We start from the raw sequence: 24,005 nt of genomic DNA on the forward strand, positions 1-24,005 counted from the left end.
TGGTAATTTTCATAACTTCATTAGGCGTAAGCGTTACTAAAATGACGTCGTAACTCATATGAGAGTAAGTGTAACTGCGTTACAAAAACATGGGTTATATTTCAACAAGAAATCAACAACGTCATATGAATTAGATACTCCAAAATGGTATGTTATATCTAGAGCATTGGGAGTGATATTCTGCGAAAAAGACATACATAGGGTCAACAGCGCACGGTCAGTGCTGATTTCAGGGGAAAAAAAAAAACACATTTCCTTTTAATGTTGCAGTAATGCAGCACAGGTATAGCGAACACAAGAGCTGATCAAATACATAGATAAGCATGCATGTGCGTCCACAGAAAGGCTGTATTCGAGACGAATATATGTAGCAATTTCTGCCGCAAACTATTAAAGGAATGCTGATCGCCATGACGCTATATATATGATGGTCCAAGCTTGTGCATATATTTATCAGATCTTGCAAAACGACACCGCCGAAACAAGGAAATTTGCAACAGCTTGATGCTGTTCAGAAACGGGTAATCGTGCATGCAATTTAATTAACAACGCATTGGCATTTCTGCTCGAGGAAAACTGAAGACAGCTTGTATGCACCAAAGCTTAGAAAAAAACGGGCACTGAAATAAAGATCATAAATGCTCAAGAACCACAATCATACAAAAATAACTTGTTCTGATTGGGGTTGCAGAAGTCGCTGGGTGTGTGAGCGCAGAACCAGCGCCGCAGGACTCGGCATCTCAGCGTCACAAGTTGGTGGCTAATATATATATTTGTGTATACGTGTGTGCGTGTGCGTGTGTGTGTGTGTGTGTGTGTGTGTGTGTGTGTGTGTGTGTGTGTGTGTGTGTGTGTGTGTGTGTGTGTGTGTGTGTGTGTGTGTGTAATGTTTCATTATTGCGTATGGCAGCGCCTCTAGGACACCAAAGTGGCTAATGGGGCACCGAAGCTAGAACCCGGACATGGTCCATGGGTTGGGGCTCGCCAAGGCCCACGGGCCGCCCTGCTTCTAGCATCGATCCTCCCGCTTTACATAATCTCAGGTGCTCTATAAGGCCTCCCGTTTGCCGGTTACATGTGCCCTCCTGTTACTTGTAAAAAATGAAATATATCGTCGAGAGGAGAATATAGCCGCCTGCAGCTTCTGCAACACGGATCAGAGTTTTGACGGCTAATTGGCTGTGGTTTACTGAAGGGGTAGGCTGTGCACGCCGCTTTTACAAATGTGCTGCAACACCAAGATGTAGTAGCACTGCGCGCAAAATATGCAGGGCCGTCGATTATGCTTGGATCAGTTGACAAAGCACAAAATAAAGTTAATCTAGCCACTTGCTTGTCTGACATACGTGCATGTGCTTGATAATTCACGAGCAAGCACGAGTAAAATTAAGATATAGTATCTTCTCGGCTGCGATATTCAGAATCTCACTTCCGGATCCTTTGTCGTTTTGCACTAGCTTGGTCAGAGCGAATCTTGTGCTAGCATAACCAACCTTATAAGAAGAAACAGAAGGACAAAGGGCGTTTACCCTTTCGCTGTCCCATCAGTAAAACATTTATTCAATCAGTCAATCATTCGTATACGCATGCGTGCGTTCCATGTTTTTTTACGTGTGTGTGTATGCCGCAACCCTTCAAGGCGGTTTTCCGAACCCTTCATTTATAAAGTGATTCACAATAAACAAGCAACTAATCAGTTCGTCATTTTTCTTGAACAATGCTTTCACTAGGTCACTCTAGCCATGTCTAGTGTTTCTAGCTTTAACCAACGTTTCAGGTATGGAGAAGCCATACAGTTTCCTACAAAAATTGTAGGAAACTCTATAGGATAAGCAGTTACAAATTTTCACAGCGGCCGATATGCAGGTTCCGAGTCGCATTTCAAGCAGTAACATTTTTGCTTACGAGTTGTTTGGCTGTAATTACGGCCAGCAAATAAATTGAAACTTTTTTTTTTTGCATTTTTAGTGACATAATGTACTTTACAATATATAATTTGACATTGGCTTGGCATCACGTGATTTCGCCAGCAGAACGTGATTCTGACTACTCACACGAAGCCAAGCTATAGCCAAGCTAACAGTTGACATCGTGCATCGTGTGATCGTGTGTGAATTCAGTGTTGCGCCATTGCTTACGCTTACATTGTCACATTAGACTGCCTCGCGGTGTTCGCCACAGCGGAAAGTTTGGGCTTTCGAACTTTTAGCAATGTCCCAAAATCAGCGGAAACGCTACAGGCAGTACCTGCAGCCGGACTCGAACGTTCAAGTGCCACGGCAAACTCGAGAGTACGTGCTGAAAAGAGCCAAGTCATCCACTGCTGCAAGTCAGGTACGTGTCGTTGTAACTTTCAATATTCCAATCTACGATTAACAAAAAGGAGTAATGAGTTTTACTGCAAGAGGGGCAAACTATAACGCGTCAGAGACGTCGGTCTCCTTCCCGAGCCATTTGTCCAAAAAACGCTTGTCTTGAGTGCTGCCCCGCATATCGATCGGTCTCGACGCGAGGAAAGCGAGAATTGTTTCGTGCTGGTACTCGATCGGGATGCGCACGTTTCTTCTGAGTGCGGTTACAGCCAAGGAGGTTTCGTTACAACGTGCCCCGATCGAGTCACGGTTGCCGCCGCACATAACTTTAGCGATCAGTTTTCTCTCAGAACGAAGTTCACGAGGTATCCTAATCGTGTAGCTACTGTATTGTTTCCAAATTTCAGTATCAATAATTACTGACATTGAATTATGCAATTTTACTGACTTGTTAATTCAGTGGCTTAGAGGGAGACATACTTTAATGCGCTGTGGTGCATGTGGTGAATGTTTTCTGCAACTGCTGGCAGGATAACTTCTTTCCTTTTTTTTTTCTATGCGGTATTAGGCATCTATACGAATTGAAATGGATTTTTGTGAGATTGAGCATGTAGACACATTGCAACACTTCTATTTCAATAACCCAGTGAAATATTGGTTCTTTAAGGAGCATTGTTGTGGTAGGCATTACTGTGAGTACGACAAACTATGTGCAGAGTTGAACACTTGGACACATGGATATTGCATCTGGATGGTTTAACTTTTAAACATGGAACAATAGCTCGCTACATATAGCCAGCCATGTTTAGCGGATTTCCTCTTGACGTCCACATTTGTTGCTATAAAGTGCAGGAAGGGTGTGGTGATGCTCATGAAACAAAGTGACTTAGCAACGGGGGATGCTACAAAAACACAATACTTGGTTACATTGACATTACTTCTCGGCACATAATTGGCTGTCATAATTACTTCTGACCCTTGTGCTTAGACCTAAGCTGACCTGCTATGCCGTGCCAACACTATCTGTAAATACAAGGCAGGGTGCTTGCAAAAAGGACTTGGCCAGAGGTGGCTGATGACAGAATAGGCGAACTCCTAGGAAGCACATTTTCACAGGGTTTCGTTAACTGAGGTAGGGTTGGTAAACTGAGGTAAAATTCTGGAAACATTGCTATTTGTAAAGAGAACCATTCTCGAATGGAAAGACCCGTACACCTTGCTGCTCCTTGGGACGTACACTGTCGCACCCATAATTCAATTAAATATGTATGTAGAACAACACGGTTCTTGTTTGTGCTGAATTTTAATCAATGAACTGGCTTTGCACAGGAGAGGTAATCGCACTGTTACCACTATGCCCGATGTATGTGTCTTGTGAATGCGACACTTGTTTTGTCAGTGTTGTCCCCAGAAGATAAAATTTATTTGTTTGCTCTTTCAGACGAATCTGGCAAACCTGAGCAGCCCTTCTGCGGATCTCACTAACATTGATTCCAACGAGAATGAAGCAGATCATCTTGGGCAGACTGATCTTGCTTCTGAAAGTTATGCTCGTGAAAGCACAAGTGCCTATGTCAGCAACGTAGAAGGCACTAACGAATGTGCAAGCGAAATAGGCAGTAGGGATGAATGCAGTTCTGCCTTCGAGTTGAACAATGATGATGATGCAGATAGTCAACCAGAGAATGCTGCTGAAGGAAGCGAGCATGAAGCCCTTGAAGATGATGAGTTTGATATGTACTTCACAAAGCTTTCAGAGGAGTACCTTCCAAACCAGACAACAACTAAAGCACAGGCTCTTCTCCTTGTGCTGGCATATGTTGTTACTTCTGGCCTTACATGGACACAACTACAAGGGCTTCTTACTTTAATAAATGCTCTGTTTGGGGTGCAAGTTGTGCCATGCTCTACATATTCTGTGAGGAGGCTGTGGAAGAACAGAAAAGAAGCATTAAGGATCCACCTATACTGCCAGAACTGCCATCAATATCTGGGAAAGTACAGCGATCTCAAAGATGAAGACACCATCACTTGTGCTTCTTGCAGCAGTGAGAAGAAGCTGCAACATTTAATGAATTCCGCAAGTTTTTTCCTAATGTTTAACATTAAGCAGCAGCTTCTGGTGCTATTGAAACAGGTTGGCAGTACCTTGCTTTCCAATTTGCAGAAGATTGCATCTGTTGCTCATGTGTCGGGTGTCTACTGTGACATCACGGATGGCATTCTTTACCGCAGTGTTAGAAAGCAGAAGAACATGACATGGAGCGACATCACTTTGACCATGAACACTGATGGGGCGCCTGTGTTCGATGCTAGTAAAAACTCTATATGGCCAATCCAAGTGATGGTTAATGAACTGCCAGTTTTAACTCGGTGGCAAAATGTGCTAATTTCAGGTGTCTGGTATTCGCATGTTCACCCACCTATGCACCTCTTCATGAAGCAGTTTGTTGAAGAAGTCAACAGCATCGGAAAGCTGGTGTGGTCACACGCTGGAAGAACTATTGAGTCAGCAGTGCACGTTATTGTGTGTTGTGTGGACTCCCCAGCAAGAGCCGCTATCCTGAACAGGAAGCAGTACAATGGGTATTTTGGGTGCAGCTGGTGCTTGGAGCAAGGCATCACTATAGATGGTAAGTGAACTCACTTAAACAGCAAACAGCTATTGTCAAGTCTGTGAGAAAAACAGTTTGTGCTCTTTGCTTATGCATACTAGTATGCTTGAATGTATTGTGCACAACTGAAAACAGGCTGTCAAGAAAGCTTTGTGGGTTGCATGTTTATCTGATCTTTGTTTTAGTGCATGTGCTGCACATTTGAAGAATACCAAATAGCTCTTGTCAAATCTCCTTACTTTATTTAACATTCACAGCAAGGTTTGTAGTAATTAACAAAGCTATCCCCGTACCATACTGCTTTTTGTTTTGTTTGGTGCATTAGCAGCCTTGGCTGACTATGCCTGATGTACCTTATATTGACTGCATACTTTTTATACTATTCTATAATGCAATTATGCGGTCACTAACCTTCAGTCATTTTCCCACTAATTATTTTTAACCTTTGTTGCAAATCCGACAATTTTAATACCTTAATGATGTCGCGTTTGTTGTTGGCAGACAGCAGCTAAGGGGTGTGCCTGCATGTGATGACAAGTTTGTGCAGAAGGTGTCCTTAGCAGGATACTGCAAAAGAAGTACAGAAAGCTTTTCCAATTAGGCTGACTGCTGTACTTATAAATCTAGAAAACAGCGAAACTATTTGAAGCTTGGACTAAATTATGGCAGTTCAGCTCACATGCATCACTTTTCAGTGCAATTTTTTTTCTTCTATCTTTGAAAAACTGACAAAGAATTCTGCTGTATGGTGGAAAGAAAAAAAAAGTAAGGAGACACTGACTTTAGTGTTGCCATAGGGCGAGTGTTGTTTCTCATTCAAGGTCAGTAGCATAAAAGGCAAGCACAAATTCATTATGCATTACACACAGCAGCGGTGTGTAGTGCCGTTGTTCTTGGCCTTTGATAGCTTTTGCATTTTTTTGCCATTCAGACATACGTTTTTCTAAATAGTATTTGACACTCCTTGCACTGTGGCATGGGTAGTAACATGATTTGCTGCCATCTGCTTCTGTGAAATCTGTGCGCAGGCTTCTTTTTTGTGCCTGCACAGCTATGCTTCTGTTCACAGCTGTGGTCCAAGCCACGGAAGCTTACCTGTAAATTTCTCTTCGAACAGAAACTGCAGGGCAATGGCGTTATAGACCTTACACAAAATTGGCACACCATATTGTAGGAATGTACCCATCACAAAGCTGAAAGAACCCGCCTAGGACCATCCAAGACTTGCAGTAATTGTGAGCCATGCCAAATAGCCCTAACAAGACCACTTTGCACTGGAGTGATTGTGTGTTGTCAAAATTTAAATTTTAATCGGCAATGCTCATGGGCCACTCCAAACATTACAGTGCACTGTCGTTCACAGTGTTAATTCATGCCTTAATTATGTGTAGTTCAGGACGTTGTGCAACTGTAAGTTGTTTCAAAGAAACTTGTCACGATCATAAACGGCAAAAAATGGTAAGCGTTCGTTTCTGTGCATAAAAATGCATAGTGTAGTTGGATCAATCATATCTGACTTTAACAGTAACTGCATACTGATGGAAAATCTCGCAAAATAGGTTGTGGATAAAGTGCTGCTCATGCTGGCTGCTTTTGTTTCACGATATATATGTGCAAGAAAGAATACTTGCATCCTTTGTTTCTAGCTGGCACCCAAAAATTCTATTTCATTACCTCTTTAGTCAAAGTCAAAAATGAACCCGGGAAATGTTAGAGCTATCTTGCATGACTCATGCAAACCACAAGTCTTGTACTGTCCTAGGCAGGTTCCTCCACTTAGTGGTGGGTGCAGTATTGCAACATTGCAACTTTTCACCACTTCTGCGCTGCTGAGAGATGCCATCAATTTTGCATAAGGGCTATCTGTGAAATGTTTTACTCGGAAGTGTTTTAAAATCTTTCATATGTTCACTGCAGTGTCCAACTGAACATTCTAAATGCAGATATCATTCTGATGCTTAGTACAAATGATGCTTTGCCTGCAGGCACAATGAAGTACCCTTTCAACAGCCAGAACGCCCCTGACAGGACTCACAGTGGTGTGCTCAAAGGAATGGTTGAAGCAGCACAGCGTAAGGAACCTGTCTGTGGTATCAAGGGACCATCAACTCTGGTCAAGTTGCAAGGCCTTGATCTTGTTTGGGGGCTTCCACCTGACTATATGCATTGTGTTTTGGAAGGCGTTACCAAGCAGATAACTGAATTGTGGCTGTCGTGTACTGGTTCCTCGTGGTATATAGGCAGGCACTTGAAGCTTGTAGATGCAAGACTACGTTCACTAAGGCCACCTATAATTTTCTCAAGGTCAGGACGGCCCTTATCAGACCGGGCATATTGGAAGGCGGCTGAATGGCGCTCTTGGCTTTTGTTTTATTGTCTGCCATGTGTGTCCAGCATACTTCCACGAGCCTATGTGACGCATTTTGCACTTCTTACACAAGCAGTCTTTCTTTTGTTGAAAGACATTGTCATAGAAGCTGAAATCTGTACTGCTGAAAAGTTACTGTTAGCATTTGTTCAGCAGACTGCAAAGCTATACGGAGAAAGTGCAATGACATTTAACATGCATCAGTTGTTGCATCTTTCAAAGTCAGCACGGATGTTTGGGCCTCTTTGGGGTACCTCGACATTTCCATTTGAAGATGGCATTGGTAAGGCACTCCAGCTTGTAACAGCTGCTAAGCATGTGCCTGTTCAAATTGCTGAACGGTGCATCATGCACCAGGCCTACCGGACTGCTTCAGCACAAGTAGAACTTTCGTCTTCTCTTTTGTCTGCAAAGAAGGAGCTGGAGCACACATATAAGAGATGCTTTCAGACATGTGCTCTTGGGCAGGCACGACCAATTCATGATGTTCCAGAAAATCTGAAAAGGCTTTTCATTTCACGATTTGGTACCCTCCCACAACTGTGCAAGTATTTGAGGTGCCAGGTTGGCCCGATTGTCATTCACAGTTCCGAGTACTCTGTGCCAAGAAAAACCTGCTCTTCCTATGTCAAAATGTCCGATGGCATGTACTGTTATATCTTGGCCATTTATGTTGTTTCAGGCACTATGTACTTTCACTGCCAGCAGCTGCTCACTACACCCAGTGCATTCGATGTGCCACACATTTTGCAGTGCCGTCATCCACCTCCAACTGAGAACCACTTCTTGTATTGCGTTGAAGACATAACATTGCAGTGTGTCTTCTTAAGTGTTGGTAACATCTCATATTTATCTGAGTTACCTAATAAGGTAGAAAAGAACTAAATCGAAATTTGAAGGTTCATTCCATGATTGAAGATTGCAGGTACAGGTGACTGATTAATTTAAACTCTGGAAAGATAGTTGTAGAGTCATTATTAAGGTCGAGTAGTTGTATTTATCAATTCCAAATTGTGTCGTCTGTCGAACTGTAGCAGGCTACTACAATTTAACCGTGTGTACTTTCTCCAATATATAGGCTTGTGGGAGCAGCGTGCTGATTGCGGATAGTGTACAGCTGTTATCCTGTATTGACGAACCTTCTGTGCTGTGTCTCAAAACACTGGGCTTTATGTGATCCCATTGTCGTTGTACTAAACCATTAAGGCCTTTAACGTGCCCTGAATGGTGCCTTAGCTTTTCCAAAACCGCTCCCTCAGTCCAGATCGGGTTCCCTCCGAAGTTTCGAAAGAAAAATGCTTGTCCTGCAACAAGTGCTCTCGAAACTGTGTTGCATATGCAGTTGGTATGGGTTTTGTTCGCTTTTGCTTGGGGCTGAATGCATGGGTGCTGTATACAGCTCGTGCCCGAGCATAAGTGCAGCGGTTGTTTGCCCATTGATGTGGAGACAGTGGTGTGTTGCCTTAGCAAGAACTGGGCCAGCCTACACAGGAATGTTCTGTCCTTGTTTTTGGCGAATGCTCGTTTCGTTTCAAAAGCCATACTTTCTGCTTGACCATTCATTAGAGGGTGACACGGTGCGCTTGTTGCATATGTCACCCCATTCTTCTTTAGGAAACTCTCAACTTCTACTGAAATGAAGGAAGGTCTATTATCCTCGCAAGCTTTTTGGGAGCCCAAATATTGCGAGACAGTTCAGGATTTCTTCAATCAATGTGGCAGACTGTATGTTGGCCACAGAGCACATTTCGAACGATTTGCTGTATGCTTCGCCAATAAACAGCATTCAGCCTTTTACAGGGCCAGCAAAGTTTGCGTGAACTGTGTCCCAAGACGTTAATGCATATTCCCATTCGGAGACCGGTGCCCTAGTTGGTGCCCTTAAGTGTTGACAAGCTGCACAGCTTTTAGCAAGCCTTTAGATGTCTGTGTCAAAGCCTTGCCACCAAAATTGACTGCATGTGCATGGCTACAGGGCCACAATTCCACAGTGGTTTTCATGCGCGAGTTCAAGAAGGTCATTTCTCACCTTTGTTGAAATTACCACCCTGGAGCCTCTAACAAGGCATCCCCTTTTGCACTGAAAGCTCTGTCTCAAGTTTCCTGTATGATGAACACATTTCCTTTGCCAGTTTATTCACTCGACCATTTGAGTGGCCTCCAGCACCGAGGACAAAACCAAGTCCTCTTGGGTCAGTTGCAAGAGTTTATGTGGTGAAAGCTCCAAGCTGGGCATGGTATTTAACATGAGCACTCCTCCCGGGCAACAAAGCTCGTCAGCTTGTGCCAGTATTGGAAGTCTGCTGAGAGCGTCGGTGTTTTGGTGCTGTCAGCCAGGCCTGTACCCCAACTTGTAATGGTATGTTGCTGGTTTCAGGCACCATCGCATAATCCTTGCAGAAAGGACCCAGGGTACTTGCTTTGTTTCACCTATGATTTTAGTCAGTGCCTGGTGACCTGTTATTATGGTCATGTGCTGGCTAGCGATGTACTTATGAAAATGACATGCCATAGGTTGCTGCCAAACCGTTGTCGAGCTGGGAGTACTTTTCAATGCGTCACCGTGTTCGCAGTGGAATACAATGGATGCCTCTCAGCCAAGAGAATCTTCCTGAGCGAGGACAGTGCCGACACCATATGGCGATGCATCCACGAAAGAAAAGGGGGGGCTTCATCTTGTAGTGAACGAGTACTGTAAATGTGTGGATCACCTCTTTAAATGCCTCGAAAGCGGCTTGATGCTTGCTGTCTCACTTCCAGGGTGTGTTATTTTCTAGAAGCCTATACAATTCAGCAGCTGTTGCTCTGTCCTCTAAAGTGTGGTCATTCGTAAAATGAAATAAGATCCAGAAAAGTTCTTAGCAATGTCTTGTCAGATGGTTTGGGTGCTTGAAGCATATCCTCAAGCTTTTTCTCAGTGGTGTGAACACCAGTGGCATCAATGTGATGTCACAGATACTCAACTGACGCGATTCCAAAGTGGCACTTTTCTTTCTTGAGGCGAAGGCCTCTCTCACTTCACCTCAACAGAACCTGATTCAGACGCTGTGCATGCACATTTGCACCCTTCCCCTTAACAATGATGTCATCAAGCTAAACACTCGCCCCTGGAATTCCAGCCAACATTGTTTCTATCAGGTGCTGAAAGGTAGCTGGTGCGGTGGAAATTCCGAATGGGAGGCATTTCACTTTGAACAGTCCTTTTATTGTGTTGACTGTGAGCAGTGCTGCTGTTCGACTTTCAGTTGTTGATATGCTTGATATATATCCAGTGTTGAGAAGGGGGTTTCACCATGTGGGTTTGTGGACACTTCATCCGTAGTTGCTAGCGGGTATGATGCCTTCTTCACTGCTGCGTTAACAATACTCCTGTAGTCACTGCAGACACATAGTGTCCTGTCGTCATTCTGAATGAACAAGTGTGGTTGCCAATTTGGTACGCTGCGTTAGTTTTAGGATGCCGTGTTGCTGTAGATGATCAAGCTCCTTTTCCATTGGCCCTTGCAGTGCCGGCAGAACTGGACACTTGCAAAGGTTCACAGTCACGCCATTTTTGGTTCCCAGGTGAACCAAGGGAGCTGTGTAGCTCCAGATGTTTTTCTGGAATACATCTGGAGGCCGTCAGAGAACCTCTGTAATCTCCGACATGGCTCTCCTATGTAGCTGATCCCTTTCACCTGATTATGATTATGCATAAAGTGCCGAAAACCAGGCTTTTCCTGGAAGGTCGCACTTGGTACCCTTCATAACCAGCAACAGCAGCACATAGTTCTTTTATTTGAACTTGATCTGAATTTGTGCAGAGCCCAGGATGCATATCTTTTCACCTGACCATGTGTGAAAGTCCAGCAGCTTGCTTGAAAGCCGGAGAGCATTTTTATTCTGCATTTCGTGGTATTTGTCGTCAGTTATCAGGGAGCAAGCTGCACCTGCATCTACCTCAAACTGGAGCAGCTTCGCCTCCATCCTCAAGTCCGTGAGGAACTTGGAGGAGTGTATTCATCCACTCGCTGATTGTAGCTCATAGCAGGACTCACTGCCAGGTAGTGGGTTGGCACTTGTTTTTCTTTTCTTTTGAAATGCAGGCATTCTCGATGTGACCTTTCTTGTAGCAGAAGCGGCACTTGGCTGTCTTGAATTTGCATGTTTCAGGGCAGTGTGAATCATCGCATCGATGGCAATTTAGGTCTGATGAATTCTCGCTTCCTTGCTTGGTTTGCGACATGCTGATAATTTCCCCTGAGTTCGCCACGACACACTTTCCGCTGATGAGGCTAAGTCTAGAGTGCATTGAAGTGTCAACACTTTTTCCACGAACAGTCTCTGCTGAAGATGTTTGTCCCGGATGCCGCAAACAAATCTGTCACAGAGCATCACATGTTGTGGTAGCATGGTTGGGTTTGCTGCTGAAGTGCTTGTTTGGCTGTCAGGTGACGTCAATGTTGCAGCCATTGGCAGCACTCCAATGTTGCAGTTGGCTGTCAAGTTTATGAGAGCTGCAATGTAGCTGCTGATCGACTCATCCGGCCTTTGGTCACATCTTTGAAACACATACGGGCTGTAAAGCTCGGAGGGCCTGAGGTCCATGTGCAGCTGGCGAAGTGTGGCTAAATCATTCGTTCACTTCTTCCGGGGTCTTCGCTGTGACCGGTGTGTACACAGTCTCGAAATTGTCGGCCCCACAAAGCCAGAGGAGAAGTGTCCATTTCTTTGCTTCGCTTCGTTGCTGATGTCATTTGCCATGAAGGAAAAGTCGAGATGCTGGATCCATGATGCCCATGATTTTGCCAGAGAAAAGCTCGATGGCATAGTGAATTCCTCCTATAGCCATGGCCTTAACTTCAAAAACTTATCCGCTTCGCAACTCCTGCCTTGTCAGCAGTTTTTCATGTGGGGTCGAGCCCCGTCTGTGAAAGGAATGCTCATCGGTTGGTGGCAGAAGACAGGGTTTATTTTCTACAAAAGATGCAGGCAAGCACCATATGTGTTCGACGGGGCCAACCCTCGACCCTTGTTCGGTCCCTGTCCGGTGGCCGAGATGCTGGCGCAACGGAAGATTCTTGGAACTTGACTCATGGTGGGACTGCTTCCGGTTTCTGCTGTACTGGTGCTTCCTCCAGCTGAAGAGCGGTGGTGTGTCACTTGTACACAACCCTTTTCTTGTGGCATCTGCATTACTGTAACCTAGTTTGGGGAACTTCTCCGTACACTACGGCTTTAAGAATTGCCGTCAACCAACCTTATGATCACCCCTCCGCAGACCTCTTCAAAGACAGCATATACTGTGAATATTCAGTCTTTTCGATATATGTCTGTGCTTATACTACAAACAGGAAATTCTGGGCAATGTTTCAACTCTGTCAGAATTGGCTAATCTAGAACTGTTAGCGGCGGCATACCCATTACGCCATGAATCCAAGGCACTACACTCTTAACACACCACGGACTAACTATGGACAACAGATGCTTAAATATTATCTTCCAGCATTATTGAACTGCCTCTATGATGCGTCCCTTGATATTAACAGGTGCAGTAATGTCGACCTCCGAGCGTTCTTTCAATAAGTGTTTTTCTCATTTTTTGTATGGTTTGGCTCATCCTTGCGGAATTCACGGTTAAAAGTGAAATATGTAGCTTGCGGAAAGAGGTGGTGAAACTGTGTTGTAAGTAAGCATCCTATCTTGATCATGTGTGCTTACAACTCAGGCTGAGTTGGGAGCATCTTGTTATGCTTTTGTATATTGTCTCCATTTTTTACACTTGTGTATATAAAACCTTGTCATCGCTTTTCTTTTTACCTAACCTTACAGCCAGTATTTGCTACAATGAAATTAGTTTTGTTATCCCTGTATATATTCTTCTAAAGTTGCGTTCTTCAAACCCTTAATTTTGTATTTTATTTGTTGTTTTGTGTGTATATCTTATACTGCTGTCTTTCTTGGTGTTTTTTGTTTAGTAATACAAAAGTGCTCCGTTTTTTACTGGAGTCAATTTTCATGTTCCTGCATCCCGTCTTTGTGCCACATGCTCGATGGTGTCATTGTCAACGAACCTTGTGGGCCTCGGGAGCTAGTCAAGCTACGGCTTTTTTCCCGAGGTCCACTGCTCTTTGAATGCAGCAGGAAATAAAATGAAATGTGAAGTTACTATAGTGCACCATGGTGATAGCCAGCAAATTCAAAGTGTCACAGCAGACATATGGTGCTGATGTGTATTTGTGTGTTCATATAATGAGAAATGCAGGTTTGACTTGAGCAAGCCACATATGTTATCTAATTTCAATAATTCGAAATGTTCTGATAATTCGACTTCGATACACAGTTGTTGGAGTTGCATTGGTGCATGTTCATTGTACTTGGCACATTATTATACTGGCTGAAGACTGGCAGGTTGCTGGATGGAATTGAAAACTATCTAGATGCCTGGAAGCTTGGAGACAAATCTGTAGCTGACACAGTAACATGAATAACTGTATAGTGGCAGTGGACTGTGCAATAGCCCCAGCATCAGATGTTCCCAAAACATTTACAGTGTATTGAAATGCATATGCTTTTGTTTGGGACTGTATGGCTAGAAATAAGACAAATGTACTTTGCTAAGAAATCGGGTGACTTCCCCCTAAAAATTGCATGTTTTTATGAATTATTAATACATTCAAACTTGCCTTAATATTGTCTGTATAAAAAAGATATATAAATGGCTGCTGCAATGTTAAAATCACTTTTAAATTTCTTTTTTGTTTGTCAATTTTTGTACTAGGAGGCTTATAAGATTACTGCAACCATGTGTACTGTGTGTTCATGCTTATTCAGTCCTTATTTTTTTTTATGCAGTAAACATTTTCTACGAAGGAATTTCTGAAGTAGATTTATTTCATCACGATTAATGTACGCAGCATATCTTGACTGCGCTTAAGTAGCATCTGTTCACAAAATGCACGATAGCTTTAGGGCTCAAACTGGCAGGTTGATTGAAGGTGACTTCCCTCGTCCAGTGACCATGGCCGTTATGAATCGATGCTGCGAAAGGGTGTGAAAGGAGCGAAAGACAACACTTGATTGCAGGTGTGAGTGGCCTTAGCTATTGCTTTATGTCCACTGGGTGTTCTACTCTTTGGAGAAGGTTTCTAACCAATGTCACTCGTGCTCTCAGCCTCGGCAAAGCCAGCATATCTTTGCTGCATCAGTAGACAAAAGCAGCTGCTCGAAACTAAATTCAAAATGCCCTTTGTCAGCTTTGCTGCTGTTGCGGTATACAATGCCACTTGCATGAAAGTTTTAATAGGCAATGGCTGGATGCTGTCTTAATACCTTTGTCACAGTGGTCATTTTAATGTCATTAGATTTGAATGTCATTCAGTGCAACAAATGCCATTCAACTCATGGTGGTGCTACACAAGAAAGATTAAGTGTCATTCAGTCATGATATCGGCAGCACTCATGCCAAAAATAATTTGCAAGAATAGAACAAGGTGTATGTGAGCGTCTGAAGAGTCTATCTATTTTAAAATAAATATGGAGCATCGCTTCACTGAAATGACACGAACATAAAACTTCTATTTCAGAATCTCGCCACAGCCAAGACAAGGCTTAGCCAGCTTAGCAGTGAGCCGATAAATTGAACAAAAATGATATGAGTGACATGGCACCGCTGAACGAGGACTTGCATTTGTGTACCAGTTGGTCCTTTCAAGTAACGCCTAATCAACCCACATGGCATCATCAAAAACCAAAGAGAAACAAAAAATATGCAGATCCCATGCACTGTGGGAATCGACATAAGTGAAGCTTTCTCTGCTGGTTGCTTTGATTGACGATAACTACTGGTGATGTTGGCAGCGAAACCTTAATTTCTTCAACGTTTAGTCTAACACAAGAGTTGTGAGTTGATGTTAAACATTACCTTGCATTCATCACTGCTGTTTGTCTGCATATGTATGTAGTACACAGAACACACAGGGAGAGGTGTTTGCTTGAGGCATTGTTGTGCACCATATTTCATAACCTCTGAGAGGGCTGAGCATTGTAATTGCCTCACATGGCATATTGCATCATGGCAGAAGTATTAAACTTGAATTGGATTATGGGCCTATACGTGCCAAAACCACAATGGGATTATGAGGCACACCGTAGTGCCGGACACCGGATTAATTTTGACACCATGATGTTCTTTAATGTGTCCCAAAATCTAAGTGCATGTGCGTTTTCTATTTCACCCCCATCAAAATGCGGCTGCCGCGATCGAAATCAAATCCACGACCTCTAGCAATGCCATAACCGCAAAGCTACCGCGGTGGGCACAGAAGTGCTGATTTCACGGTCAACTACTTCCATAGTGTTGCTTGGGCCCTGTGGTGCAGTTTAATTAGAGCAGCTCTGCTTCTGGCACGCCCTGTGTAATTTGTCCACTTGAGATATTTGCACGGTGTTTATTTTTCAGAAATAGCAGATACGTGTACCATAGCTTGAACTTAAGCTTATTCAGTTACCCTGCAACCACTGTCGTATAGTAGTAGGGTTTCCTTGCCTTCTCACGTCGCCTTCCCCCCATTCCCTTGTATGGGAACTGCCTCTTCTCCTTGCTCTCTACAGTTCTATGTCCCCTCTGGACTTGCACGTTAGTTGCACTGCTTTTGAGGGGAACCATGGATAATTACAGCTGTCAAGGGACTGGTGTGGCAATGCCCAGAGAGCTCCAGAGGGCATTGTGCACATCCAACATGGTGGGGTCCAAACGAGTTTCCTCTTTCCCTCTTCTCTCTGACTCGCCACTGTCATGTATACACACGCTCTGAACCACGCCCTAACGCCATGGTGTGGCAGACAGCAGTAGCCACAGCAACAGCAGTGGGAAAGTCAGAGAAAGCTTTGCTTCAATACAGACGCCCACACCCCGACCTTGTAGGGGAACAGGCCAGAGACTGGCATCACATACAGACAAGCACATATCAACACCTCCAAATACGTCCATGTAACTTGGACATGTAAACTAAGGCCCCCAAATTCCAAATTTGCCCCTTATGGTGGAGATGCTGAGTAAAAGGCAGTGAGTTTCTCAAACTCATTCGATTGCGAAAGTAATTTGATTCTAATCGCGTTAAGTGTCGCTGTGTAGCAGCCAAATAATGTCATTCGATGCTAATGCTGTTCACTTTGAGTGACATTAAAACATCTAGTGTAACAGGGGTATAAATGACAATGAGGGAGCATGTTAAAATAAATATTAAAAAAAAAGATAAGTATTGCTGCATTTTTGTAGCATGCATTTGTGAGCCTCGACTTGCTAGGATACAGATGCTTGGCAGTAAACCAAGAGGGATGACTTCTATTGGAGCCATTTTTACTGTAAAAAAGTGGATTGTTCATAGCAGCGATCCAAATTCACTTTTATTTGTCTACTTTTAAAGGGACACTAAAGAGAAAAATGATTTCTTCTGCATCAGTAAAGTATACCTTTCAAACGACACTGAAAACACCACTCTTACCATGATAACACGCCTGGTAAGGCAGAAAAGCGCGAGAATGAAAGATGGGTGGCAACGCCTCTTTGAAGTTCCCGCAACTGGTCACTGTGACATGAATTTTCATGGCATCTTCTAGAGCCTACTTAATTATATAGCAGTACAGATTGACTACATTGTGTTCTAAATGAACCAAATATTAAACATGGCAAGTTTTGGGAACCTTTACTCAGCCAACGCAGCCCAGATGTGAAAACATATGCTTTGGAATCCCTGATGTCACACTGACGTATTGGCGTCGAGGTTTCGGCATGAAATTTAAATACTGATACTTCGACCTTCATTTTCTCATCTAATAAAATATTATTTTGAAATGACTGCCTTCAGGGTTCTCAAACAATGCTTTATTAGTCTAAACTGATTTATTGTTTCACTTTAGTGGTCCTTTTTAATGTGCACTAGCTTGTAATGACTTATGATAGCTATGTTTTGCACATGCTGTTTGCTACCTGTGTACCACATATTTTTCCTTTTGTTTGCTTTTTCATGGTACCTTCAATTATGTCTTGACAACTAGCCCAAGGGGAAGTTTTACTGCAACTGTGTATGGTTGCAATATCATGTGTTTCTTAGCAATGTGCTTCACTTGGTGGCTATTGTGCACAGTACTAGACAGTGACATTGTCATTTTTACAAGCACTTTTTTCGTATGCATTGACTTGTGCACAATGTGGTAAAACTTTTTCACGTCTGTAATGAATGAGGAACATGTATGGCATAAACATATGCTGTTCTAGCTGCAGTGCTTGTATGTGCCAGCTATGAACACTTCCGCACTGTTGTTGATGCCTTCTACAGCTGCTTCTCCAGTCTACAGCTGCTATCTATGTGTACCATTGTTCTAGCCAATGTGTACATTAGTGTGTCTGACGAAGCTGAACTTGTTAGTGCATCTAGCCTCAACTGCAGATTTGAGTCTGGACGCTGTAGTAAATGTTGCATATTATTAGAACCGTTAGGGAAAGAGTTTATGATGTCCTTTACTGAATAAAACTGTGTGTGAAAAGTGGTTACAGAGCTTGTGTGCATATTATATGTCTATATACCGTATTTACTTGAAAATATGTTGAACACAAGTATAGTTCGACCCCTGTATATTGAACTCACCGAGAAATGAAAAAGTATAATTCAAATTTAGGTTGACTCATCGTATCTTTTTGAAAAACAAGTTTTTGAACATCACACACCTTTATTAAACCTAAGCCCGCGACTACGAAATCTCTCTGGTCTACCCACAGCAACATTCCCGGTGGAGCTTCCAGAGATGTTGCCTTAGTCAGCTTAGTCAGATGCTTCGCAAGCATCGTTGGCACCCCAAACGATGTCCTTGATGCTGTCGAGTGCATTGGTTTTGCAGCAGTTTATAAATCCAGTCACGGTAATCTCCACACTGGCTTTACAACGGGCACAACAGAGAAATTTGGCACCTTTGCTAGCTTTGTTAATGAACACAGGTCAACAGCTAGTGTTTAACATTTTCAAGAAACAAAGGTAGACCAGGTGCTAAGGGTGCAATGTTTCAGTGTAGTGGTTGGCTTAAGAAAATACTTGTCCAGAGTGGCTAATGTATATACGCGTGCTTGCTGCATAGGCAAGATCACTGCAGTGCTTTGGCTCCAGTACCTGCCAAGTGTACAGATTGGCAGTGAACCATAATTTGCATAGTGACATGAATGTTGCACTCTGCAACTGTTCTACAACTTATCATGGAAATGTGCATGACCATAGTAGAGAGAAAGAGAAGGGAAAAAGAGCAGGGAGGTTGACCAGACTGAGTTCAGTTTGGTACTACACATGGGGTGGGGAATGAGGAGTGAGAGAGAACATGAGTCTACACTGCACTTTCACACCCACTAAGTTAGGTGCAGGATGTCTATGATCGGGCATTCAAGTCTGTTGGCTTCAGGTAGTGAAGAAGCGCTCAAACTGCTTTCTGGGCTAATGAACTGTGAGGCCAGGCTCCCAAGATCTTTGCTTCTGTAAATGGCCTGTTGTCCAATCTATTCAAGGCACACTGGAGAGTCTGACACTGTTTATCAAAGCAAGAACAGTGGCACAGAAGATGACTGATGGTCTCTTCACACTTGCACTTAGTGCACATAGGTGAGTTCGCCATTCCAATATGATAGCTGTAGGAGTAAGTGAATGCTACTCCTACCCACCGCCGACACAGCAGTGTTGCGTCACATCGTGAAAGGTTTGCTGGTAATTTAAGTTTCAGTGATGGGCCGAGGCTGTATAAATGACACTCAAAGTTCTGTGGTGTATACCAGTAACTTAACATGATGGTACGAGCGAGACAGACAAGCTCTCTTGCAGCGTCTACTCTCGATAAAGGTATAAGGAGTGATGGTGCGCCAGCCTGCGCACGTCCGGCAGCGCCATCGGTGAGGTGATTACCAACGATGCCACAATGTCCTGGCAGCCACTGAAAGATGATATCATGTCCTCGTTCAGAACCACAATGGCAAGTTACGTTGATTTTAGACACCAGGTGTTCATAATTGCCACGTCGTAAACCTCGCAAGCTCTGGAGAGCTGCTTTTGAATAACAAAATATTGCCCGTTTGTTAGCTGGTTCTTTTTCAATGTTTTTAACAGCAGCGCGAAGGGCGGCCAGTTTGGAACTTGTAGATATCATTACGTGTGAAGCCTTAAACTTGGTGACAACTGACTGAGACGGTATAACAATGGCGCCTGTCGAATTTTCCGAGACGGAACCGTCCATGTAAACATGGATTCGGTTAGCGTACGAACAATGCAAAAGTTCCAATGTGATTTGCTTGAGAGCCGTGGTGGTCATGCTAGCTTTCGTCACTATTTCTGGAACAGCAAGGTACACGGGAGGCTTTTTCAAGCACCACAGAGGGGATGGCGTTCTTGTTGCGGGCGAGTGCCTCAATGATAAAGAGTGCTGGTTAGCTGCAACTGATCTGGAAAACACTGTCTTGGGTTTTTTCTCAGGCAAGCGAGCGAGATGGTGGTCAGGGACTCTAGCTATATGACGAACATGCGCCTGGAGTGTGTCGATGGCTGCATTGGTCATTGTTGGGTGGTCTCTCGCAGTGGCAATTGTTGCTATGGTTGAAGCATTTCGAGGTAGCCTCAGACATGTCCGAAGGGCTTGGCCTTGAATGCTCTGTAGGACCTGTTAGTTTTGCTAGCATTGGGCAGCACTGGTGTACAAGTGTCCTAGGAAGACATGACCATAACAGCAAGCTGAATGAGAAGGAAGTTGATTCTCTGCTCAATTGCAAAGGTGCGGTTGTTCGACCATCATAAAGCATATGGGACGCAGACTTTTCTGAGGTCTCCATTCACTCCTGCTTTACATAAACCAAGCTAAGTCTGCACCCACGAATTCCCTGTCTTTGTGCAATGTAAACTTTTCTGTATGGTTGCATTTGTGTTACTCCCATTCTGTAATGCTGGACTTATTTTGTCTGTCCTGTTACTTAGGACGGGTGAGCTGCACCTATGTTGTATCATGTGAACTGTCGTGCTCCTCTGGCTGTAAGTATAAATTATTATATGGTCGCTATAAGATATTGATCTGCTCTTTTTTACTGTACTTCCATTTCTTCTTAGTTCTTTTTGCTCAATCTGTTCTATATTGTTCTCTCTGTAGCCTCCAAAGCTTTATGTAATTTTTTGTACAAAGTGTTGTACATGGGATCTGATTACCCATCATTTTTAACATCCTGATGTGGTTCATTAGTGCAGCCTATATATTAAATGGCCATTTGAAAATTGACTAGTTTCTGTGTTTGTTACATGTGTTGCCCTGTGCCTAAAGTTACACTGAGTGTATTACATATAACGCTGGGTGTAATTTAAATATACTAGTTTTTCTACTCTGGCAGCTCGTTTAGGCATTAGTAGTATGTGAGCATTTTCCAAGTGACAGGTTGCGTGTACGCTGTTCTTGTTCACAGCATTTTTGCATTTGTAGCATTCACAACTACACAGTTCAGTGGGGTCTCTTGAATTTGAACCGCATATGTAATGTTTCGTTTTTCCTCAGAAAAATAAAACATGCTTCTTCACAAATTGAAGTCAAATTTGTATTGATTTCTTAAAGAAGGGAAAGGGCCGCAGGCAAAACGCTATCTGCAAGATAGCTTCAATGTGCTGCCGCCGCACACGCAGACTTGGCGCGACAGCTCCGTACGCAGTAAAAGACAAACATAATACAATCTCACTGCGGTGATTAATTTCCACGGAACGAAACATTGATACGCTTCCGATAACATCGACTGTACGTGCATATGATGTAGTCTCGACCGGTGCTCGATCGCATTGGTTGCCGCACAGCTTCAATCTTCCGAAGTGCACCCGCATGCAAGCCAACTGACGAAGCAACTTTTCTGATACGTGCATACACGCGTAGACTCGTTATTGCCATAAAGCAAGACACGCGTGTACGACTGTCTTAAGCGTTTACAATCAAGGCCGGAACGAGCTTGAAAGAGCACGGCGCCTCGGCAACCAATCGCGACATCTTTCCTTCGTCATTGCTGACTTGCAACACAAATCCGCTAGCATCGATCCCTCATGAGGATACAATTAATCGAATACTTGGGGTTTGGTGTCACATCATGCCTTTATAAACGCGCGCATAACCTAACATGCGTTGCTTCGGCGACGCGTATGTTACAGTGCCCATCTAGTCGCGGCCGCCATATTGACGCTCCGTCAGTGGCATCAGCTATAGACTGCCGTGCAAACAGCAGTACTGACGGTGTCGGAAGGCTGCAAACAGGAATTCTATCGTTGCAAATAGCCTTGCTGTCGGTGACGGAAGGCAGCAAACACGAATGCTGTCGTTGCAAACAGCATTGCTATCGGTGTCGGAAGGGTGCGAACAGGAATTCTATCGTTGCAAACAGCATTGCTATCGGTGTCGGAAGGGTGCGAACAGGAATTCTATCGTTGCAAACAGCATTGCTATCGGTGTCGGAAGGCTGCATACAGTAATTCTATCGTTGCAAACAGCATTTATGTCGGTGACGGAAAGCAGCAAACAGGAATTCTATCGTTGCAAACAAGAATCGTGTCGTTGCACACAGAAATGCTGTCGTTCCGTCAAAAACGTCTTGACGGTTTTTTTGACTGGGATGTGAAAGCATTACAGTCGTTTTGGCTCAACGTATGTAGAGAGCACATGTTATAGGATTGTCGTCGACAAGCTGGCTGCATTCATACAGTGTCAGTCTTTCCACAGGCGTCAACACATCCACCAGGCACACCTTTAGTCAGACAGAACCATAGAACCGCCATGGCGCTGAGGAAGCATGCTCATCACGCACCCCAAAGGCCCATCTTCGATTCCCACCAAGAAGGAAATGAACCTAGCTTTGTTCACAGAGACATTAATTTGGTTTGTTTGCAGGAACCTCCCTGAGAAATTTGATGTCACTCCAAGCATTTTTTTATGCGCTTTCACTCTGTGTCACCGACCATTTCTGATACCCTTTTTGGTCACTGACGGATTTTTGCTTGATGGAGCATATAATATTTCACTTAAAAGTGTTTTGATGCGCAGGCTCAATAATGACATGCATTAGCAAAGCAGATTCTAAGCTTCAGGGGTGAATTTGCAGTATACAAGTAAACTATGGAGTTAAAATTTTCGCAAGCCTCAATTTTTTACCATGTGCCCATTATGACATTGTTTGATGGGCTAGTACTATCATTAATTTACGGGGTGTCTGCTGGCCTTAGAATAAGGTGATAAGCAGGAGTGGGCAGCGAGAAGATGTCTCTTTGATTGCACAAAATACATTATAGCATACTAATACTGTACAGAAGTGTTTAAGAAATACTCCAAACACAATTATAAACATACTTAGTGAAATTCAATATACAAATAAAATTGCACAATGCATAACATATATTGAAAGGTGTGATAACATCACAACAGAGAAGGATCAGGAGATTTACCGTGGCAAAAAATTGTTGCAATTTTTTCAATTGTGTTAAACATGAAGGCACTAATTACTGCATCCACGACATTTCCCGGGAGACCATTCCACTTGCGTACAGTTTGCGGTAGAAAAGAATCCTTGCAAGTGTTAGTACTACACGAAAATTCTTTTAATTTTTTTAATGATACGCCCATGTGGGCCTTTTGAAATGTGGCCACCGTGGCCGGGAATCGAACCCGCATCCTAGAGCTCAGCAGCGCAACAGCTTAATTGCCAAGCTACCAGCGCAGGCAAAGCAACATTTCAATGCATGTACACACTGGACTTTCCGTCTGATTGCCTGCCACAGAAAGTACAGGGCACCAATAATAATATTCATCCTCAATAAATTACCTCCACCATGTCCGGGATGGGGTTGGTCATGCACATGCAGTCCCTGGGCTTCCTGAAGTGGGCCCGGGCTGGAAAATCAGATCTGTACAGTGCTATAATTTACAATCTGATACCAAGAGTGGTGGGCCGTATAGAATAAGTCAAAATTCTAACACATACTTTTTCAAGCTAGGTCTATTACTACAATAAAAATACAGCCATTAATTCATCAGGAAAATGAGAAAGATGACTGGACAAGAAAACCTTCCAGGAGATGACTGGAAATGGCTCAAATAAAGCACAGTATGTTTAAATATTGCAGAGATATCCGCCATCCTCTTTATGTCACTTCAACAAATTAATGTATATGCAGAAATTAAAAGTTGTTCTGATATGCAAAAAAAAGAAAATTGCTGCACTTTGGTTACTACTGCAGAAGCACTGATTGTGAAATAATGCATTGGTCACTTTCATTTTCTTATTAAGGCAAACTGGAAGCTGGTACAGCCATGGGAGCAATAATGGATTCAATTAGGGACAGTGTGGACGGGTCATGGAAGCGGCTGCATTTGCTGACTAAGCAGGACCTGTACAACATTCAAAGGGACTTCAATATCAACTGCAACGAGCGCCTGCACAATGACGACTACACAAGTGTCCTGCTCTGGGTGGAGAAAATGAAAATGCAGGATGACAATCCTGTACTGTTTTTTAAACAGCAAGGAATAACTGACAGTGCCACAGCACTGCAGCGTCAAAACAATGAGTTGCTTGATGTCGACGATTTCATGCTTATTATAATGACTAATCCACAACAGGAGTTGCTCCAGAAGCTTGGCAGTGACCGCCTCTGCATAGACGGGACACATGGCACGACAGGCAAGTGCTAA

General features: G+C 43.5%; 2 long non-coding RNA genes across 2 annotated transcripts in view; one reads left to right on the forward strand and one right to left on the reverse strand.

Annotated features, from left to right (window-relative positions):
* Window positions 1-24,005, reverse strand: part of LOC140213759 (uncharacterized) — an 82,469-nt gene that overhangs the window by 31,475 nt on the left and 26,989 nt on the right. The window lies entirely within an intron of this gene.
* LOC126519315 (uncharacterized) lies at window positions 1,797-9,028 on the forward strand. The gene is made up of 3 exons (XR_011890411.1): window positions 1,797-2,334; window positions 3,754-4,945; window positions 6,913-9,028. It is a non-coding gene; the product is annotated as an uncharacterized lncRNA (long non-coding RNA).

The sequence above is a fragment of the Dermacentor andersoni genome, chromosome 10, assembly GCF_023375885.2.
Source record: "Dermacentor andersoni chromosome 10, qqDerAnde1_hic_scaffold, whole genome shotgun sequence".
Taxonomy (NCBI): domain Eukaryota; kingdom Metazoa; phylum Arthropoda; class Arachnida; order Ixodida; family Ixodidae; genus Dermacentor; species Dermacentor andersoni.